Here is a 20,638-nt window from a genome sequence, read left to right as displayed (position 1 = left end):
ATTTGCCTGTCCAGACACCTCCAGCTAGTCTCTAATTGGTTCTCCCTATTCCTGTTCATTTTCCGCAGAAATTGCAAACTGGGCCAAACAGGAGGTTAAAGGCACTGACTCTCCAAGTGGGGAGAGTGTTAGTAAAGTGTCTGGAATGTTGCACCCGAGTACCAAGGGACGAAAACTGAGACACATTTGAACACGTCTCCCGATCACACGGTGGATCATACTCAGGGTTCCACATGCATGTTTTAGCTAAAGGAAGAATACTTAAACCTGAAGATTTGAGACCCGTGGAATGGGTTCCATGCAATATGAATTCAAAGGGTCTGCATTTGCTCACCAAATCTCACCAGTCCTATCACTGATGCGTTTATGCTGCTGTAAACACGCTTGATTCTCTTTCGGAGACATATAAATCCATAGGTTTTAAGATTCTTACTAGGCAGGTATATTCTTAGGCGTTTAATATGGCGTGTTGAGTCCACTTCGTTGAGCAAGGAGTAGCTCTTGTCTATTACATCTTTGGCTTATGGAACGGTATCTGTGCTAATTTCAATCTGGTTTTATGCAGCACCCCAACTCACCTTTCCCCTTAAGCAAGCATAAGTTGGTTTTCTACATTTGAGACCCTGTTCTGTTTTGTAATTCAGTTCCTGTGTAGCCAAGTTTACATTCCGTGTAGTAGTGATATCTTATGATGTTTCTTTTTCTGTGTGACTTATTTCACTTAGAATCATCGTACCTGAATCCACTCATTATGCTGCTACGGGCCTGATGACATAGATTTCATTGCTGAGTGATATTGCATTGTACGTAAGTACCACAACTTCTGTATCCATTTTTCGCTTTCTGTGATATTGAACTTGTACCGTAAACGAGGTTCTTGAAAACAGAGCCGTCCCAAAATTTAGGGTGGCTGTGTCTTTTTTATTTTAATTTCCCAAACTATGGGTCCATAAGTGGAAGTTCCCTAGGCTCTGTTGCTTTGTTTTTTAGATGTTTCAGGAAACACCATACACTTCTCCAGAGTGGCTGTTGGCAATTTACATCCCGCCCATCAGCATAACAAGGCTCGCAGTTCTCCATGGCCTGTCCTGCCTTTCTGGATTTTACACTTTTTTCAGATGGCCCTTTTGACAGGGGGGCAGTGAGACTTCATTGTAGTGCAGATTTCCTTTGCAAGCTTGCTTTGTTGTCCAAAAAGGGCGTATGCGTTTTTTCCTAAATATATTCACGAAAAAACGCCTACGCCCTTTTTGGCCAAGTGCATCATTGTGGACGTTCTGCCTCTTTTCCTATGCTTTACATGCAATTCCAGTCTACCTCCTGAAATCGGTTTTCTGCAATTCTGCCCCGCTTTCAAGTCCTCTTGGCAGCCTTACTTCAATATATTTTTGGACGATAGCTGTCATTTATAACTCTGCAGGTTTGTGAATGACAGTGCCCCTGAGCTCCTTTCTTCAACTCGCTTTATTGTGTGCTGGCCACAACACCGCAGGATTGCTTCAGGCCGTAGTGTGGTTCCAGCATGGCACCCTGAGCCTTTGGTTAATTCCTCTTCCTGGTGGGAAATGAGAGTTAAATTTTCCCGTCCAGACTCCTCCAGCTAGTCTCTCATTGGTTCTCCCTATTCCTGTTCATCTTCCCCAGAAATTGCAAACTGGGCCAAACAGGAGGTTAAAGGCACTGACTCTCCAAAAGGGGAGAGTGTTAGTAAAGCGTCTGGAATATTGCACCCGAGTACCACCGGACAAAAACTGAGACACATTTGAACACATTTCCCGATCACATGGTGGATCATACTCTGGGTTCCACATGCATGTTTTAGTTGAAGGAAGAATCCCTTAAACCTGGAGAGTTGAGACCCATGGAATGGGTACCATGCAATATGACTTCAAAGTGTCTGCATTTGCTCACCGAACCTAACCGATCCTATCACTGCTGTGTTTATGCCACTGTACACACGCTTGATTCTCTTTTGGAGACATATAAATCCATAGGTTATAAAATTCTTACTAGTCAGGTATATTCTTAGGCGTTTCATATGGGGTGTGGAGTCCACTTCGTTGAGCAAGGAGTAGCTCTTGTCTATTACATATTTGGCTTATGGAATGGTATCTGTGCTAATTTCAATCTCTGGTTTTATGCAGCACCCCAACTCACCTTTCCCCTTAAGCAAATATAAGTTGGTTTTCTACATTTGAGACCCTGTTCTGTTTTGTAATTCCGTTCCTGTGTAGCCAAGTTTACATTCCGTGTAGTAATGATATCTTATGATATTTCTTTTTCTGTGTGACTTATTTCACTTAGAATCATCGTACCTGAATCCACTCATTATGCTGCTACGGGCCTGATGACATAGATTTCATTGCTGAGTGATATTGCATTGTACGTAAGTACCACAAATTCTTTGTCCATTTTTCGCTTTCTGCGATATTGAACTTGTACCGTAAACGAGGTTCTTGAAAACAGAGCCGGCCCAAACTTTGGGGTGGCTGTGTCTTTTTGATTTTAATTTCCCTAAGCTATAGGATCATAAGTGGAAGTGCCTAGGCTCTGTTGCTTTGTTTTTTAGATGTTTCTGGAAACACCATACACTTCTCCAGAGTGGCTGTTGGCAATTTACATCCCGCCCATCAGCATAACAAGGCTCCCAGTTCTACATGGCCTGTCCTGCCTTTCTGGATTTTACACTTTTTTCAGATGACCCTTTTGAACGGGGGACAGTGAGACTTCATTGTAGTGCAGATTTCCTTTGCAAGCTTGCTTGGTTGGCCAAAAAGGGCGTATGCATTTTTTCCTGAATATATTCAGGAAAAAACGCATACGCCCTTTTTGGCCAAGTGCATCATTGTGGACGTTCTGCCTCTTTTCCTATGCTTTACATGCAATTCCAGTCTACCTCCTGAAATCGGTTTCCTGCAATTCTGCCCCGCTTTCAAGTCCTCATGGCAGCCTTACTTCAATATATTTTTGGAGGATAGCTGTCATTTATAACTCTGCAGGTTTGTGAATGACAGTGCCCCTGAGCTCCTTTCTTCAACTCACTTTCTTGTGAGCTGGCCGCAGCACTGCAGGATTGCTTCAGGCCCTAGTGTGGTTCCGGCACGGCACGCTGAGCCTTTGGTTAATTCCTCTTCCTGGTGGGAAATGATTGTTAAATTTGCCCGTCCAGACACCTCCAGCTAATCTCTCATTGGTTCTCCCTATTCCTGTTCATTTTCCGCAGAATGTGCAAACTGGGCCAAACAGGAGTTTAAAGGCACTGACTCTCCAAAAGGGGAGAGTGTTAGTAAAGTGTCTGGAATGTTACACCCGAGTACCAGGGGATGAAAACTGACACACATTTGAACACGTTTCCCGATCACACGGTGGATCATACTCTGGGTAACACATGCATGTTTTAGCTGAAGGAAGAATCCCTTAAACCTGGAGGGTTGAGACCCATGGAATGGGTAACATGCATTATGACTTCAAAGGGTCTGCATTTGCTCACCGATCCTCACCACTCCTATCATTGCTGCGTTTATGCCGCTGTACACACGCTTGATTCTCTTTCGGAGACATATAAATCCATAGGTTTTAAGATTCTAACTAGTCAGGTATATTCTTAGGCGTTTAATATGGGATGTTGAATTCACTTCATTGAGCAAGGAGTAGCTCTTGTCTATTACATATTTGGCTTATGGAACGGTACCTGTGCTAATTTCAATCTCTGGTTTTATGCAGCACCCCAACTCACCTTTCCCCTTAAGCAAGCATAAGTTGGTTTTCTACATTTGAGACCCTGTTCTGTTTTGTAATTCAGTTCCTGTGTAGCCAAGTTTACATTCCGTGTATTAGAGATATCTTATGATGTTTTTTTTTCTGTGTGACTTATTTCACTTAGAATCATCGTACCTGAATCCACTCATTATGTTGCTACGGGTCTGATGACATAGGTTTCATTGCTGAGTGATATTGCATTGTACGTAAGTATCACAACTTCTTTATCCATTTTTCGCTTTCTGTGATATTGAACTTGTACCGTAAATGAGGTTCTTGTAAACAGAGCCGTCCCAAATTTTGGGGTGGCTGTGTCTTTTTGATTTTAATTTCCCTAACCTATAGGACCATAAGTGGAAGTGCCCTAGTCTCTGTTGCTTTGTTTTTTAGATGTTTCAGGAAACACCATACACTTCTCCAGAGTGGCTGTTGGCAATTTACATCCCACCCATCAGCATAACAAGGCTCCCAGTTCTCCATGGCCTGTCCTGCCTTTCTGGATTTTACACTTTTTTCAGATGGCCCTTTTGACCTGGGAGCAGTGAGACTTCATTGTAGTGCAGATTTCCTTTGCAAGGTTGCTTGGTTGGCCAAAAAGGGCGTATGCGTTTTTTCCTGAATATATTCAGGAAAAAACGCATACGCCCTTTTTGGCCAAGTGCATCATTGTGGACGTTCTGCCTCTTTTCCTATGCTTTACATTCAATTCCAGTCTACCTCCTGAAATCGGTTTCCTGCAATTCTGCCCCGCTTTCAAGTCCTCTTGGCAGCCTTACTTCAATATATTTTTGGACGATAGCTGTCATTTATAACTCTGCAGGTTTGTGAATTACAGTGCCCCTGAGCTCCTTTCTTCAACTCGCTTTCTTGTGAGCTGGCCGCAACACCGCAGGATTGCTTCAGGCCCTAGTGTGGTTCCGGCATGGCACGCTGAGCCTTTGGTTAATTCTTCCTCCTGGTGGGAAATGAGAGTTAAATTTGCGCGTCCAGACACCTCCAGCTAGTCTCTCATTGGTTCTCCCTATTCCTGTTCATTATCCACAGAAATTGCAAACTGGGCCAATCAGGAGGTTAAAGGCACTGACTCTCCAAGTGGGGAGTGTGTTAGTAAAGCGTCTGGAATGTTGCACCCGAGTACCAGGGGATGAACACTGAGACACATTTGAACACGTTTCCCAATCACACGGTGGATCATACTCTGGGTTCCACATGCATGTTTTAGCTGAAGGAAGAATCCCTTAAACCTGGAGAGTTGAGACCCATGGAATGGGTACCATACAATATGACTTCAAAGGGTCTGCATTTGCTCACCGAACTTCACCAATCCTATCACTGCTGCGTTTATGCCGCTGTACACACGCTTGATTCTCTTTCGGAGACATATAAATCCATAGGTTTTAAGATTCTTAATAGTCAGGTATATTCTTAGGCGTTTAATATGTAATCTTGAGTCCACTTCGTTGTGCAAGGAGTAGCTCTTGTCTATTACGTATTTGTCTTATGGAACGGTATCTGTGCTAATTTCAATCTCTGGTTTCACGCAGCACCCCAACTCACCTTTCCCCTTAAGCAAGCATAAGTTGGTTTTCTACATTTGAGACCCTGTTCTGTTTTGTAATTCAGTTCCTGTGTAGCCAAGTTTACATTCCGTGTATTAGTGATATCTTATGATGTTTCTTTTTCTGTGTGACTTATTTCACTTAGAATCATCGTACCTGTATCCACTCATTATGCTATTATGGGCCTGATGACATAGATTTCATTGCTGAGTGATATTGCATAGTACGTAAGTACCACAACTTCTTTATCCATTTCTCGCTTTCTGCGATATTGAACTTGTACCGTAAATGAGGTTCTTGTAAACAGAGCTGTCCCAAACTTTGGGGTGGCTGTGTCTTTTTGATTTTAATTTCCCTAAGCTATAGGACCATAAGTGGAAGTGCCCTAGGCTCTGTTGCTTTGTTTTTTAGATGTTTCAGGAAACACCATACACTTCTCCAGAGTGGCTGTTGGCAATTTTCATCCCGCCCTTCAGCATAACAAGGCTCCCAGTTCTCCATGGCCTGTCCTGCCTTTCTGGATTTTACACTTTTTTCAGATGGCCCTTTTGACCGGGGGGCAGTGAGACTTCATTGTAGTGCAGATTTCCTTTGCAAGCTTGCTTGGTTGGCCAAAAAGGGCGTATGCGTTTTTTCCTGAATATATTCAGGAAAAAACGCATACGCCCTTTTTGGCCAAGTGCATCATTGTGGACGTTCTGCCTCTTTTCCTATGCTTTACATGCAATTGCAGTCTACCTCCTGAAATCGGTTTCCTGCAATTCTGTCCCGCTTTCAAGTCCTCTTGGCAGCCTTACTTCAATATATTTTTGGACGATAGCTGTCATTATAACTCTGCAGGTTTGTGAATTACAGTGCCCCTGAGCTCCTTTCTTCAACTCGCTTTATTGTGTGCTGGCCACAACACCGCAGGATTGCTTCAGGCCGTAGTGTGGTTCCAGCATGGCACCCTGAGCCTTTTGTTAATTCCTCTTCCTGGTGGGAAATGAGAGTTAAATTTGCTCGTCCAGACACCTCCAGCTAGTCTCTCATTGATTCTCCCTATTCCTGTTCATCTTCGGCAGAAATTGCAAACTGGGCCATCGGGAGGTTAAAGGCACTGACTCTCCAAGTGGGGAGAGTGTTAGTAATGCGTCTGGAATGTTGCACCCGAGTACCAGGGGACGAAAACTGAGACACATTTGAACACGTTTCCCGATCACACGGTGGATCATACTCTGGGTTCCACATGCATGTTTTAGCTGAAGGAAGAATCCCTTAAACCTGGAGAGTTGAGACCCATGGAATGGGCACCATGCAATATGACTACAAAGGGTCTGCATTTGCTCACTGAACCTCACCAATCCTATCACTGCTGCGTTTATGCCACTGTACACACGCTTGATTCTCTTTCTGAGACATATAAATCCATAGGTTTTAAGATTCTTACTAGTCAGGTATATTCTTAGGCGTTTAATATGGGGTGTTGAGTCCACTTCATTGAGCAAGGAATAGCTCTTGTCTATTACATATTTGGCTTATGGAATGGTATCTGTGCTAATTTCAATCTCTTGTTTTATGCAGCACCCCAACTCACCTTTCCCCTTAAGCAAGCATAAGTTGGTTTTCTACCTTTGAGACCCTGTTCTGTTTTGTAATTAAGTTCCTGTGTAGCCAAGTTTACATTCCGTGTATTAGTGATATCTTATGATGTTTCTTTTTCTGTGTGACTTATTTCACTTAGAATCATCGTACATGAATCCACTCGTTATGCTGATACGGGCCTTATGACATAGATTTCATTGCTGAGTGATATTGCATTGTACGTAAGTACCACAACTTCTTTATCCATTTTTCGCTTTCTGCGATATTGAACTTGTACCGTAAACGAGGTTCTTGTAAACAGAGCCGTCCCAAACTTTGGGGTTGCTGTGTCCTTTTGATTTTAATTTCCCTAAGCTATAGGACCATAAGTGGAAGTGCCCTAGGCTCTGTTCCTTTGTTTTTTAGATGTTTCAGGAAACACCATACACTTCTCCAGAGTGGCTGTTCACAATTTACATCCCGCCCATCAGCATAACAAGGCTCCCAGTTCTCCATGGCCTGTCCTGCCTTTCTGGATTTTACACTTTTTTCAGATGGCCCTTTTGACCGTGGTGCAGTGAGACTTCATTGTAGTGCGGATATCCCTTGCAAGCTTGCTTGGTTGGCCAAAAAGGACGTATGCGTTTTTTGCTGAATATATTCAGGATAAAACGCATACGCCCTTTTTGGCCAAGTGCATCATTGTGGACGTTCTGCCTCTGTTCCTATGCTTTCAATGCAATTTCAGTCTACCTCCTGAAATCGGTTTCCTGCAATTCTGCCTTGCTGTCAGTGCCTCTTCATAGCCTTACCTCAATATACTTTTGGAAAATAGTTGGCCTTTATAACTCGGCAGGTTTTTGAATTGCAGTTGCCCTTAGTTCCATTTTTCAGCTCTTATTTTTGTGATCTTGCCTCATATCCACATGATTTCTTCAGGCCCTATTCTTCTTCTGGGGCGCCTTGCTGTGCCTTTGGTTAATTCTTCTGTGAATTTAGAGTGACATGTGCCCATTGAAACCACTACAGCTATTTTCTCACTGGTTCCCCCTATTCCCATTCATCCTCCGCACTAACTGCAGACTGCGATACCGGAATTTAAAGGCATTGACTCTCCATGTGAGGATGTTGTTAGTAAAGGTGCTGGAATGTTGATCCGGAGCCCCAGGAGAGGAAAATGAGGTGCGTTTTAGAAACCTTTCCCGATCATATGGTATACCATCTGCTGGATTTCCCATGCATGGTTTAGCTGTAGGAAGATTCCCTTCAACCTGGAGTGTTGGGACCCTTGGAATGAGTAGCATGAAGTATTGCATTAAACTTTCGGCAGTTGCTCACCAAAGCTCACCAATCCTCTCAGCCCCAAGTGTCCAGCCTTATGTCTTATCCAGCTGTGGGTTTATATGTGGTCATTCCAGGTTGCATCACACCCCCTTAGCGAATTTTGTAAGAATTTTTCTCTCTTTCATTGTTTCTGCGTTTTGGTTTTAAAATTTATTTCTATAATGGGGTTTAGCTCATTTTCACTGCTGTGTTTGTGCCGCTCTGCACACACTTGATTCCCTTATGGAGATATATCAATACATGGGTTTTAAGATTCTTATTACTCAGACATATTTCTCTGCGGTGTATAGGGTGTGTTGAGGCCAGTTCATTGAGCAAGGTGTAGATCTTGTCTAATACCTATTTGGTTTATTGAACGGTATCTGTGCTAATTTCAAACTCTGGTTTTATGCATCACCCCACCTCTCCTTTCCCCTTAAGCTGACATAAGTGTGTTTTCTAAATGTGAGACACTGTTCTGTTTTGTAATTCATTTCTTGTGCAGCCATATTTATCCTCCCTCTATAAGTGATATCTTATGATATGTTTCTTTTTCTGTTTGACTTATTTCAAGTAGTATTATCGGACCTAAATCCACTCTTTATCCTTCTACTAGCCTTATTACATTGATTTCATGGTGAAGAGATATTCCATTGTACATAAGTACCACATTTTCTTTATCCATTGTTCTCTTTCCTGGGATATTTAAGGTGTACTGAAGTTGAGTAGCCCTAAACTGTGGTGTGCTTGTGTCTTGTTGATTTTTAGACTTCCCTAGATATACTCCCGTGATTGGAAGTGCCCTATGCTCTGTAGCTCTGTTTTTTAGATGATTTAGGAACCACCATACACTTCTCCAGAGTGGCTCTCGGCAGTTCACACACTGTCCATCAGCGTATAAAGGCTCCCTGTTCTCCATGGCCTGTCCTGCATTTCTGGTTTTTACAATTTTTTCGGATGGCCCTTTTGACCGGTGGGAAATGAGACTTCTTTGTTGTGCACATTTGCATTGCTTGCTTGCTTGGTTGCCCATAAAGTGCGTATGCGTTTTTTCCTGGATATATTCAGGAAAAAACGCATACTCCCTTTTGGGCCAACTGCATCATTGTCGAAATTCTGCCGCTTTTCATGTGCTTTAAAGACGAGTCCAATCTATCTCTTGAAATCTGTTTCTTGCAATTCTGTCTTGCATTCAGATCCTCTTCTTTGCCTTACCTCAACATATTTTTGGACGTTAGTTTTCATTTATAACTCTGCAGGTTTGTGAATTGCAGTGACCCTGAGCTCCATTTTTTAAGTTGCTCTTTTGTGAGCTGGCCTCAAAGCCGCAGGATTGCTTCAGGCCCTATTTTGGCTCCGGCGAGGCGGGCTGAGCCTTTTTTTAATTCTTATTCTTAATGGGAAATTAGAGTGACATGTGCCCGTCCACACCCCTACAACTATTCTCTCATTGGTTCCCCCTCTTCCCGTTCATCCTCCTCACAATTTGCAAAATGTGTGAAACAGAAGTTTAAATGTGCTGATTCTCTAAGTGGGGAGATTCTAAGTAACGTGGCTGGAATGATGAACAGGAGCACCAGGAGAGGATAAATGAGGTGCATTTTAGACACATCTCCCGATCACATGGTGTACAGTCCTCTGGGTTTTCCATGCATGTTTTAGCTGTAGGAAGATTCCTTGAACCTGCAGATTTGGGACCCATTGAATGGGTACCAGGTAGTATTACTTTAAAGGGTGTGCATTTCCTCACCCAACCTCACATTTCTCTTAGCGCGAACAGTTTCCAGCCTTATGTCTCATCCTGCTGTGGGTCTAGATGTGTTCAATCCACATTGCATCACCGTCCCTGAGGAAAAGTTGTAAGAGATTTTCTCTGTCTCTCTGTCGTTTATTTTTTTCAATTTATTACTATATTGGTTACAGCTGATTTTCAAAGCTCTGTTTCTTGCTGCTGTACATCCACTTGATTCATGTACAGAGAGACATCAATAAATTCTTTTTCAGATTCTTACCAGTCATAGATATTCTTTTCCGGTGACTTGAGTGTGCTGAGTGCAGTTCTTTTAGCTACTGTGTAGGCCTTGTTGACTATCAGTTTGGTATTTGGAATGGTATCTTTGCTAATTTCAACCTCCTGGATGATGCCTCACCCCTCCCCACCTTTCCCGTTTAGCAGCCTTACGCGTGTTTTCTACATATTTGACTATGTTTTTGTTTTGTAATTTATTTCATGTGTAGCCATTTTGGATTCCACCTTTAAGTGATATCTTATGATATGTGTCGTTTTCTTTTTGAATTATGTCACTTAGAATGATCATACGTAACTCCTCCGGAGTTGTTACAACTGGCCATATTTCATTGATTTCCAGGCTGAGTAATATTCCACTCTACATAAGTACCACATCTCTATCCATTTTTTCCCTCCAGAGACATTTAAGTTATATCCTAGTCGAGGATCTTTTAAACAGAGAGGCAGTAAACATTGGGGTGCCTGTGTCCTCTCGATTTTTGTTTTTCCCAATATATACGCCCATGAGTGCAAGTGCCCTATGCTCTGTAGCTCATTTTTTAGATGCTTTAGTAAACACAATACACTTCTCCAGAATGGCCGTTGGCAATATACATTTCCACTATAAGCCTCACAGGGCTCCCTCTTCTCCTTGCCCTGTCCTGCATTTCTGGTGTTTACACTTTATGAGGATGGCTCTTCTGACTGATGCGAAGTGATATCTTTTGTAGTATTGATTTCCAGTGCCCACCTGTTTGGTTGGCTAAAAAAGTGTATGCCCTTTTCTTGAATATATACAGAAAAAAACGCATACAGCCTTTTTGGCCAACTGCAATGTTGGCAATGTTCAGCCCCTTTTCTTGTGCTTAATGGCGAGTCCTTTCTACCTCCTCAAATCCCTTTCCTGCCATTCTCCCTCGCTTACCAATCCTTTTCTCTGACTTTCCTCAAGACATTTTTCAGTGATAGATATTTTCAACTCTGCAGTTTCGTGAATTTTACTGCCCCTGAGTTCCATTGTTCAACTTGTGTTTATGGGAACTGGCCACAAAGCAGTGGGATTTCCTCAAGCCCTATACTGTTTCCATGGGCAACCCTAGCCTTTGGTCAATTCGTCTTCCTGATTGGAAATTAGAGTGACATGTGCCTGTCTGAACACCTAGGACTTGTCTCTCATTGTTCCTCATCCTTCCGCTTCATCCTCTGGACAAATTCCAAACTGTACGCAACAGGATGTTGACAGTGCTGACATCTCCAAGTGGGGAGACTGTTAGTAAAGACGCTGGAGGGGTGAACCCGAGCACCAGGAGATGAGGAGATGAGATGCCTTTTCCAAACTCTTCCCGATCAGACGGTATACCATCCTCTGGGTGTGACAGACATGTTTTAGCAGTAGGAAGAGTCCCATTCATGTAAGGAGAACACCAGGGCTTTTTCAAAATCAGTGTCTCCCCGAAACCCAAACTGGGGAGTTTTTTAAGCTACGGCTACACATATGTTCATTAAGGGCCTTGGGAAGTAGGCAGAGTCCAAACTTTAGATGATTGAAGTCTTCAGGGTCAGAAGCACTCACCACCAGCTTCCCTTAGGTTACACTTTAACTGTCATTGATAGATGATGTCAATAAAAATATCTATTCTTTTTCCGATTATTTCCCCTTATAGGTTATTGCAAAATATTGAGTGTAGTTCCCTGTGCTATCCAGTAGTTCCTTGTTGATGATCTATTTTTTACATAGCAGTGTGTATGTGTTAATTCCAAACTGTTAATTTATCCCTCCTCCCACCTTTCCCCTTTGGTAATAATAAATTATAAGATTTTATACTTCTCAGAAATGGGGGAGCTGAAAGAGAGGTATCATTTTCAATGGAAAAGCATTTAAAACAAGATTGAAGCTTTAACCAAGATTATTAGATGTACATCCTTGGAAAGAAATCACTTCATTTCTCTAATATTGACCTGACAAATAAGACAAACCTTTTCACTGAACTTGCTTATAATAAAGTGATGGAAATATCAAATGGAAGTGTTAGAAACATCTTATTTTACCCGAGCCTTATAAACTGTTCTATGTTAACTACAGTTTGGCTCACACATCTGTTCATTGAAGTTACAATAGTCTCAATTTCTGTTACTGATCCTCCAGAGTGGACCCCAACAAGTGTCCCCCTGCCCAGTGTCATTGGGGCCAACAGATCGAGACTGAGTTTGGTTCACAAGCAAAGGAAACTTTATATATCGATCAGAGAATGGAGAGGTGAGAGCATGCACTACCCCGTGGGCTGTGGGCTGGGCTGCTGTGTAGAGATCCTGTCAGAGTCAGTGGGAGGGAGGGGGCGGAGCTCTCGAGAGCCGGGTTGGCTGCAGCTCAGGCTCTATATCTCGGAGTCTGCACTGGGCCCCAGGAGCTGAGGTGTCGACCCAGCCATTCTGCACTAGGAAATCTGGTCTGAAGTGCCGGGTGTGGAACCTCTGCATGCGGGACCCTAGGAGCACGTGAAATTAGACAAAGCACAAAGGATAAAAAAGGTCAGACTTGACTTTATTGCCCAGATTCTATTTTTATCTCCCAGGGATTTTTAATGGGCTTTGCTGGGGACAAACCCCTCCTCTGCCTTTTGTCCCGTTCCTCATTCTTGGAGTGCTGAGGGTGCAGACCCTTCTTCTGTAACTGCTGAGTGCTGAGTTGGGAGCCCTCATACCAGGGGACGAGGGTCAGAACTTCTCCCCAGCAGCCTCCAGGTGACGTTGATTGGCCCCAGGACCCCTGCCTCCCTGCTCGTCCACCTGAACACCAGCATTGGAAGTGTTATAGATTCTAATGACCTGTAAGGGTCCAGGAAAGACATGTGCAGAGACGCTGTGGGGGCCGGTTTCACCCCGCCCCACAGTTGTTCGGCCACCTTAGGCTGACCGTTTCTGCCAGCCTAGATGCTCTGACCAGTAGTCTGCTCTTTCTTCAATTAGGTCCCTGAATTAACGTAAAAACAGCACCAGGTGTCAGAGCCCTGCCCGCTCAACTCCCAGACAGTCCAGGGTCAGTGGTGATCAAGGACCATGATGGCCACTGAGTCAACAGCCTTTTGAAGTAAACAGGAGTCCAGCCGGTCTTATTGGCCACCATCATCACGGTGTCTGTAGGCTTTTCTATGGTGACAGTGTGATATACTGTTCCCCAGCCAAGATTATTAGCTCCCCTCCGGGTGCAGTAAGTCCTGCAAGCAGTAGTCTACTCCTTCGGGACACACTATTGTTGTTTTATGAGAGAAACTCCAGGTCAAGTGATGTTCACACGAGTCGTCATGGTGCCCTGTTGCCCCCGGTTATCTCTCTGGATGTTGGAGTTGGAGGGCCTCCTCACTCGAGGTCGGTGTGCCCACGGAGCGAACCCTGCAACTTCAGGGCATGGTTGGTGATTAGGATCACCACGTGGGGTCCTTTTCCCTTAGGAGGGAGGTGGCCTTTTGGGCTGCTGATTTCCAGGTTTTTAGATACCGCCAGTATCTTGGCCAGATGTGGCAGTGGGCCAAGCCCCTTGGTGACTGTAGTTTATCTTACCTGGATGGCATTCTTGCGTTGTTCCATTTCAAGTGGTCCCAGTTTTTTCACTAATTCTCCAATAGCGATTCACCTTTCACCGGGAATGGAAAGGTCAAAGGGTTTAGCTAAATTAGGGAGTTCCAGGGCAAGGGTCTGAATTGACTGCTCTTTCCATTCTTGAAAGGCCACTTCTGGATTCTGTTCAAAAGGATCATCATCTTTTCCTTTCAGTGTTTCATATAGAGGCCCAGCTAGTAGACTGTAGTTAGGGATCCAGAAGCAGCAAACCCTGGCCTCCCCAGGAACCCCTAAGCTGTCTTCTAGTTTTAGAAAGGGGTAAGGCTGCAAATGGTTTCTTCCCTTTCCTGGGATGGGCTTCTCCGACCTTGTGTGAGAATGAAGCCCAGGCAGGTCACCGCAGTCTGTGATATTTGAGCTTTTTCTTGGACAACTTCTATCCTTTATTGGCTTGGTAGTTCAGAGGCCTCCTTAGTAGGGCTGGCGATCAGAATGTCATCTGCATATTGAAGGAGGGTTTCCTTTTCCAGAGGTAGAACTTTTTGGTCTTTAGCTAAGCTTTCCCCAAAGATGGTGTGGGAATTTTTGAACCCTTGGGGCAAGACGGCCTGGAAGTATTGTTTTAGTTGTATGTTGAGTCCTGCCACTCACAAGCCAAAATTTCTTGTGACTCTGGGACTAATGGAATACAAAAGAAGGCATCATTGAAGACTAATACAGAATACCATGTCCTGGTGGTTGGTAGAATGACCAGCAGGGTGTAGGAATCAGGAGCAACTGGAGGTATATCCTCGGTGGCTTCACTGACTGTCCTGACATCCTTTACCAGGTCCCCAGCAGCCCATGGGGCTCTCGTGGTCAGGCCAATCCCAGGATATGGAGCTCTCCTGGGCAGGTACCCCACCCCCAACCCAGCCCACGGGGATCTCATGGTCAGGCCCCTCCCAGGATACAGAGCTACCTTTGCAGGTACCGTGGCAGGGCTGGGCACACAGGAACCGTGCACATAGCCCTCATTGAAGAGCACCCCCAGCTCACCTGTCGCTCAGAGCTGACACAGAGCACCTCAGAGCAGGACTTGAACTAACAAACAGCAGCTTCGACAGGTCTGTGACCCTGGGCATCACTCTGTGTGGCCTCCCTCCACCTGGTCTTCCAGAGACTTCCACTGCACCTGGGGCACCAGGACTCTGTCTCCAACCACCACCCACCCCCTCCCCTCCCTGACTCCTGGGTTCCTCTCATTAGGAGAGGGTTTTCTTGAAGTTGTCTCCCACTCATGGGCCAGATAAAATGATTAGAAAACAAGCCAAAGCTGCAGCCCCTTGTCTATCCTGACTCTCAGGAGCCCACACCTGTTCCTTGGACCTGGCCGGTTCAGCAAGTTCCATTTTCTGCAACTGTGAAACCCTGAGGGGTGATGATTGGCTGACCTGGGCAGCCTTACCGTGCCGGCCAGCCCTCCCCAGGTGTGCCTGGGTTGAGATCAATATAAATACCACTCCAGGCAGCAAGAGCCCCTGCAGCTGTGCCTGACGCCATTTTCTCTGCCCTGTCAGCAGTCTCGGGGCTGGGCTGGTGGGAGGGAGTGAGAGGCCACGGCTTTGTGGGTGGCCCAGTGTGAGTGGGGCTCTGCTGGACTTTCTGCAGCAGTTGCCAGGCTGCCACCTGCTAAAGAAGAAGATGTGTCACCCATACCTGCTGCTGGAATTTCTCCCTGGGCAGAGGTGAGGAAGGAAAAAAGCAGTGGGGGCAGGGACAGGACGGGTATCTCAGGCAGGGAAATGGAAATCTTCCAGAAGAGCACCCAGGGCCAGGACCATCCTGGCTGGCCTGCAGGCACCAAGTCAGCTGGCATGCTGTCACTCGTGTGGCTCCATGGCCCTTCCTCTAGCCTTTCAAGTCCTTGTATATATTCAGGTGTTTTACCTGGGAAGGGTGGGAACAGTTCAGCAGCAACTGGCCTGGGGCTCAGCTCACGTTTACTCACAGATGCCTCAGCATGGTGCCCCAGTTTTGCAATGAGGACGCTTTTTGTGTGGGGGCTGCTGGCTGAATGGGAGACGATTCCCCACCACTGACCAACTTCAGAATTGTTTACAACTGGAGCAAGTGCCCTGATACGGTTTTCCTCTGAGTAACTGGTGGGTTCTGTTTTTTTTTTCTCTTTTTCGTTTTTGGTTCAAGGTAGATTTTATTCCTCTTTTTTGTATTTACAGATATAAGCATGGAAACAATTTATTCATATAAATACATGTATGTGAAGGGAATAATTGTTTTTTCTGTTTTATTTTTTAAATTTTATTTCTTTTTAATTTTGAATTTTATTTTATATTTTTATACAGCAGGTTCTTATTGGTTATCTATTTTATACATATAAATGTTTACATGCCAATCCCAATCTCTCAACTCCTCCCACCACCACCCCCCCAAGAGCTTTCCCCCCTTGTTGTCCATACGATTGTTGTCTACATCTGTTGCTCTATTTATGCCTTGCAAAACGGTTAATCTGTACAGTTTTTCTACGTTCCACATATATGCATGAATATACAAGATTTGTTTTTCTCTTTCTGACTTACTTCACTCTGTATGACAGTCTCTAGATCCATCGACGTCTCTACAAATGACCCAATTTCATTCCTTTCATGGCTTAGTAATATTCCATTTTATATATGTACCACATCTTTATGCATTCGTCTGTCTGTGGGCATTTAGGTTGCTTCCATTACCTCGATATTGTAAATAGTGATGCAATGAACATTGCGTTGAATGTCTCTTTTTGATTTATGGTTTTGTCTGGGTATATGTCCAGTACTGGGATTGCTGTATCATATGGTAATTCTATTATTAGTTTCTTAAGAAACTCCATATTGTTCTCCATAGTGACTGTATCAATTTATATTCCCAACAATAGTGGAAGAGGCTTCCTTTTCTCCACACCCTTTCCAGCATTTGTTGTTTGTAGATTTTCAGATGATGCCCATTCTAACAGGTGTGAGGTGATACCTCATTGTTGAGTCCATTTCGTTGAGCAAGGGGTAGGTCTTGTCTATTACATATTTGGCTTATGGAACGGTATCTGTGCTAATTTCAATCTCTGGTTTTATGCAGCACCCCAACTCACCTTTCCCCTTAAGCAAGCATAAGTTGGTTTTCTAAACTTGGGACCCTGTTCTGTTTTGTAATTCAGTTCATGTGTAGCCAAGATTACATTCCGTGCATTAGTGATACCTTATGATGTTTCTTTTTCTGTGTGACTTATTTCACTTAGAATCATCGTGCCTCAATCCACTCATTATGCTGGTACAGGCCTGGTGACACAGATTTCATTGCTGAGTGGTATTCTGTTGTACGTATACCGCAACTTCTTTATCAATTATTTGTTCTCTGGGATATTTAACTTGTACTGTAGAAGAGGTTCCTGTAAACAGAGCCGTCCCAAATTTTGGGGTGGCTGTGTCTTTTTGATTTTAATTTCCCTAAGCTATATGACCATAAGTGGAAGTGCCCTAGGCTCTGTTGCTTTGTTTTTCAGATGTATCAGGAAACACCATACACTTCTCCAGAGTGGCTGTTGGCAATTTACATCCCGCCCATCAGCATAACAAGGCTCCTTTTTCCCCATGGCCTGTCTTGCCTTTCTGGATTTTACACTTTTTTCAGATGGCCCTTTAGACCTGGGGGAAGTGACACTTCATAGTAGTTCGGAGTTCCATTGCAAGCTTGCTTGGTTTGCCAAAAAGGGCGTATGTGTTTTTTCCTGAATATATTCAGGAACAAACTCATACGCCCTTTTTTGCCAAGTGCATCATTGTCGATGTTCTGCCTCTTTTCCTATGCTTTAAATGCAAATCCAGTCTACCTCCTGAAATCGGTTTCCTGAAATTCTGCCCCGCTTTCAAGTCCTCTTCACAGCCTTACTTCAATATATTTTTGGACGTTATCTGTCATTTATAACTCTGCAGGTTTGTGAATTACAGGGCCCCTGAGCTCCTTTCTTCAAGTCGCTTTCTTGTGAGCTGGCCGCAAACCCACAAGACTGCTTCAGGCCCTAATCTGCTTCTGGCTGGGCATGCTGAGCCTTTGGTTAATTCCTCTTCCTGGTGGGAAATGAGTGTTAAATATGCCCGTCCAGACACCTACCTCACTCTCAACCCCTTGGTGATGTGGGTCCTCTGGTTTGTGGCCACCTTTGCTGGGTTCCTCACCTTTCGATGATGTGGCCACACTAGTGTGAGGACACTCCTGCCTGGTTCTCATCCTCGTGGTTATGTGGACCCCCTGGTGAGAGTCTGTTCCTGGCTGTGTTCCTCACCCACCTGTGAGGGAGACCCTCTGCTGATAGGTCACTCCTGCATGGCTGGCACACATTGCCTTGGTGAAGTCAGCCGTGTGGTGGCAGTTGGAGCGTGCTGGGAATCTCCTCCCCCCGGTGATGAGGGCCCTCTTGCGATAGGCTCTAACTGCTGGGCTCACCAACTTTTCTTAGTGAGCCCAGTGATGCTTTGGCACTCCTCTTAGGATCCCATCTCCATGGGGATGTGGACCTTCTGCTCTGAGGTCCCAACGGCTGGGTTGTTCACATTTTCATGATGTGGGCTCTCTGGTGTTAGTTCACAGAGGCCTGGATCCCATAGCCTCTGTGCTCTTGGACGCCTGCTGGGAGGTTCCAACTGTTGGATTCCTCACTTTTTTTAATTTTTTGGGCCCTCTGTTGTGAGGATCCTCCTGCCTGCCTCACTCCCAGCCCCTTCGTGATGTGTGTCGTCTGGTTTGAGGCCACATGTGCTGGGTTCCTCACGTTTCGATGATGTGGGACTAATGGTCTTAGGAGACTCCTGCCTGGTTCATATCCCCTTGGTGATGTGGGCCCTCTGTTGAGAGTCTGATCCTGGCTGGGTTCCTCACCCATCTGTGAGGTGGGCCGTCTGCTGTGAGGTCACTCCTGCCTGGCTTGCTCACCTCGCCTTGTGGACATGAGCCCTCTGGTGGCACTTGGAGCCTGCTGGGAGCCTCCTCCCCTCGGTGATGAGGGCCCTCTGGCGTCAGGCCCTAACTGCTGGGCTCCCCACATTTTGTGATGTGCGCCCAGTGGAGCGAGGATACTCCAGCCAGGTTCACATCCCCATTGGGATGTGGGCCTTCTGCTCTGAGGTCCCAACGCCTGGGTTGCTCACAGTTTCATGATGTGGGCTCTCTGCTGTTAGTTCACTCCTGCCTGCATCCCATAGCTTCTGTGCTCTCGGCCGCCTGCTGGGAGGTTCCAACTGCTGGATTCCTCACCTTTCTTATTCTTTGGGCCCTCTGTTTTTAGGCTACTCCTGCCTGCCTCACTCCCATTCCCTTTGTGATATGTGTCCTCTGATTTGAGGCCACATGTGCTGGGTTCCGCACCTTTCAATGATGTGGCCCCACTGGAGGGAAGACACTCCTGCCTGGTTCCCATCCCCTTGCTGATGTGGGCCCTCAGGTGAGAGTCTGATCCTGGCTGGGTTCCTCACTCTTCTGTGAGGTGGGCCCTCTGCTGTGAGGTCAATCATGCCTGTCTGGCACACGTCACCTTGGCAACGTGGGCCCTCTGGTGGCAGTTGGAGTGTGCTGGGATCCTCCTCCCCTCGGTGATGAGGGCCCTCTTGCTTTAGGCCATAACTGCTGGGCTCCCCACATTTTCTGATGTGCGCCAAGTGAGTGAGGACACTCTTGCCAGGTTCCCATCCCCATGGGGATATGGGCCTTCTGCTCTGAGGTCAAAACGGCTGGCTTGCTCACAGTACCATGATGTGGGCCCTCTGCTGTGAGTTCACTCCGGCAAGGATCCCTTATCATCGGTGCTCTGAGCCGCCTGCTGGGAGGTTCCAACTGCTGGATTCCTCAAATTTTTTATTCTATGTGCCCGCTGTTGTGAGGCTCCTCCTGCCTGCCTCACTGCCAGCCCCTCAGTGATGACTGTCCTGTGGCTTGAGGCCACATGTGCTGCGTTCCTCACCTTTCGATGATGTGGCCCCACTCGTGTGAGGACACTCCTGCCTGGTTCCCATCCCCTTGGTGAGGTGGGCCCTCTGGCGAGAGTCTCATCCTGGCTGGGTTCCTCAACGTTCTGTGAGGTAGACCCTCTGCTGTGAGGTCACTCCTGCCTGGCTGGCACACATCACCTTGGAGATATGAGCCCTCTGGTGGCAGTTGGAGCGTGCAGGGTGCCTCCTCCTCTCGGTGATGACGGCCCTCTGGCGGCAGGCCCTAAATGGTGGGCTCCCGACATTTTCTGATGTGCGCCCAGTGGTGCGAGGACACTCCAGCCAGGTTCCCATTCCCATGGGGATGTGGGCCTTCTGCGCTGAGGTCCCAACGCCTGGGTTGCTCACAGTTTTATGATGTGGGCCCTCTGCTGTGAGTTCACTGTGTCCTGGATCCCATAGCCTCGGTGTTCTGGGCCACCTGCTGGAAGGTCTAAATGCTGGAATCCTCACGTTTTTTATATTATGTGCCCTGTGTTGTGAGGCTACTCCTGCCTGCCTCACTCCAAGGCCCTTGGTGATGTGGGTCCTCTGGTTTGAGGACACATGTGCTGGGTTCCTCACCTTAAGATGATGAGGCCCCACTGGTGTGAGGATAATCCTGACTGGTTCCCATCCCCTTTGTGATGTGGGCCCTCTGGTGAGAGTCTGATCCTGGCTGGGTTCCTCACCCATCTGTGAGGTGGGCCCTCTACTATCAGGTAACTCTTGCCTGGCTTGCTCACCTCGCCTTGTTGACATGAGCCCTCTGGTGGCACTTGGACCCTGCTGGGAGCCTCCTCACCTCTGTGATGAGGGCCCTCTGACGTCAGGGCCTAACTGCTGGGCTCCCCAACATTTCTTAGTGAGCCCAG

Source organism: Orcinus orca, chromosome 1 (assembly GCF_937001465.1).
Source record: "Orcinus orca chromosome 1, mOrcOrc1.1, whole genome shotgun sequence".
NCBI classification, from domain to species: domain Eukaryota; kingdom Metazoa; phylum Chordata; class Mammalia; order Artiodactyla; family Delphinidae; genus Orcinus; species Orcinus orca.
This window is presented reverse-complemented; position numbering follows the sequence as displayed.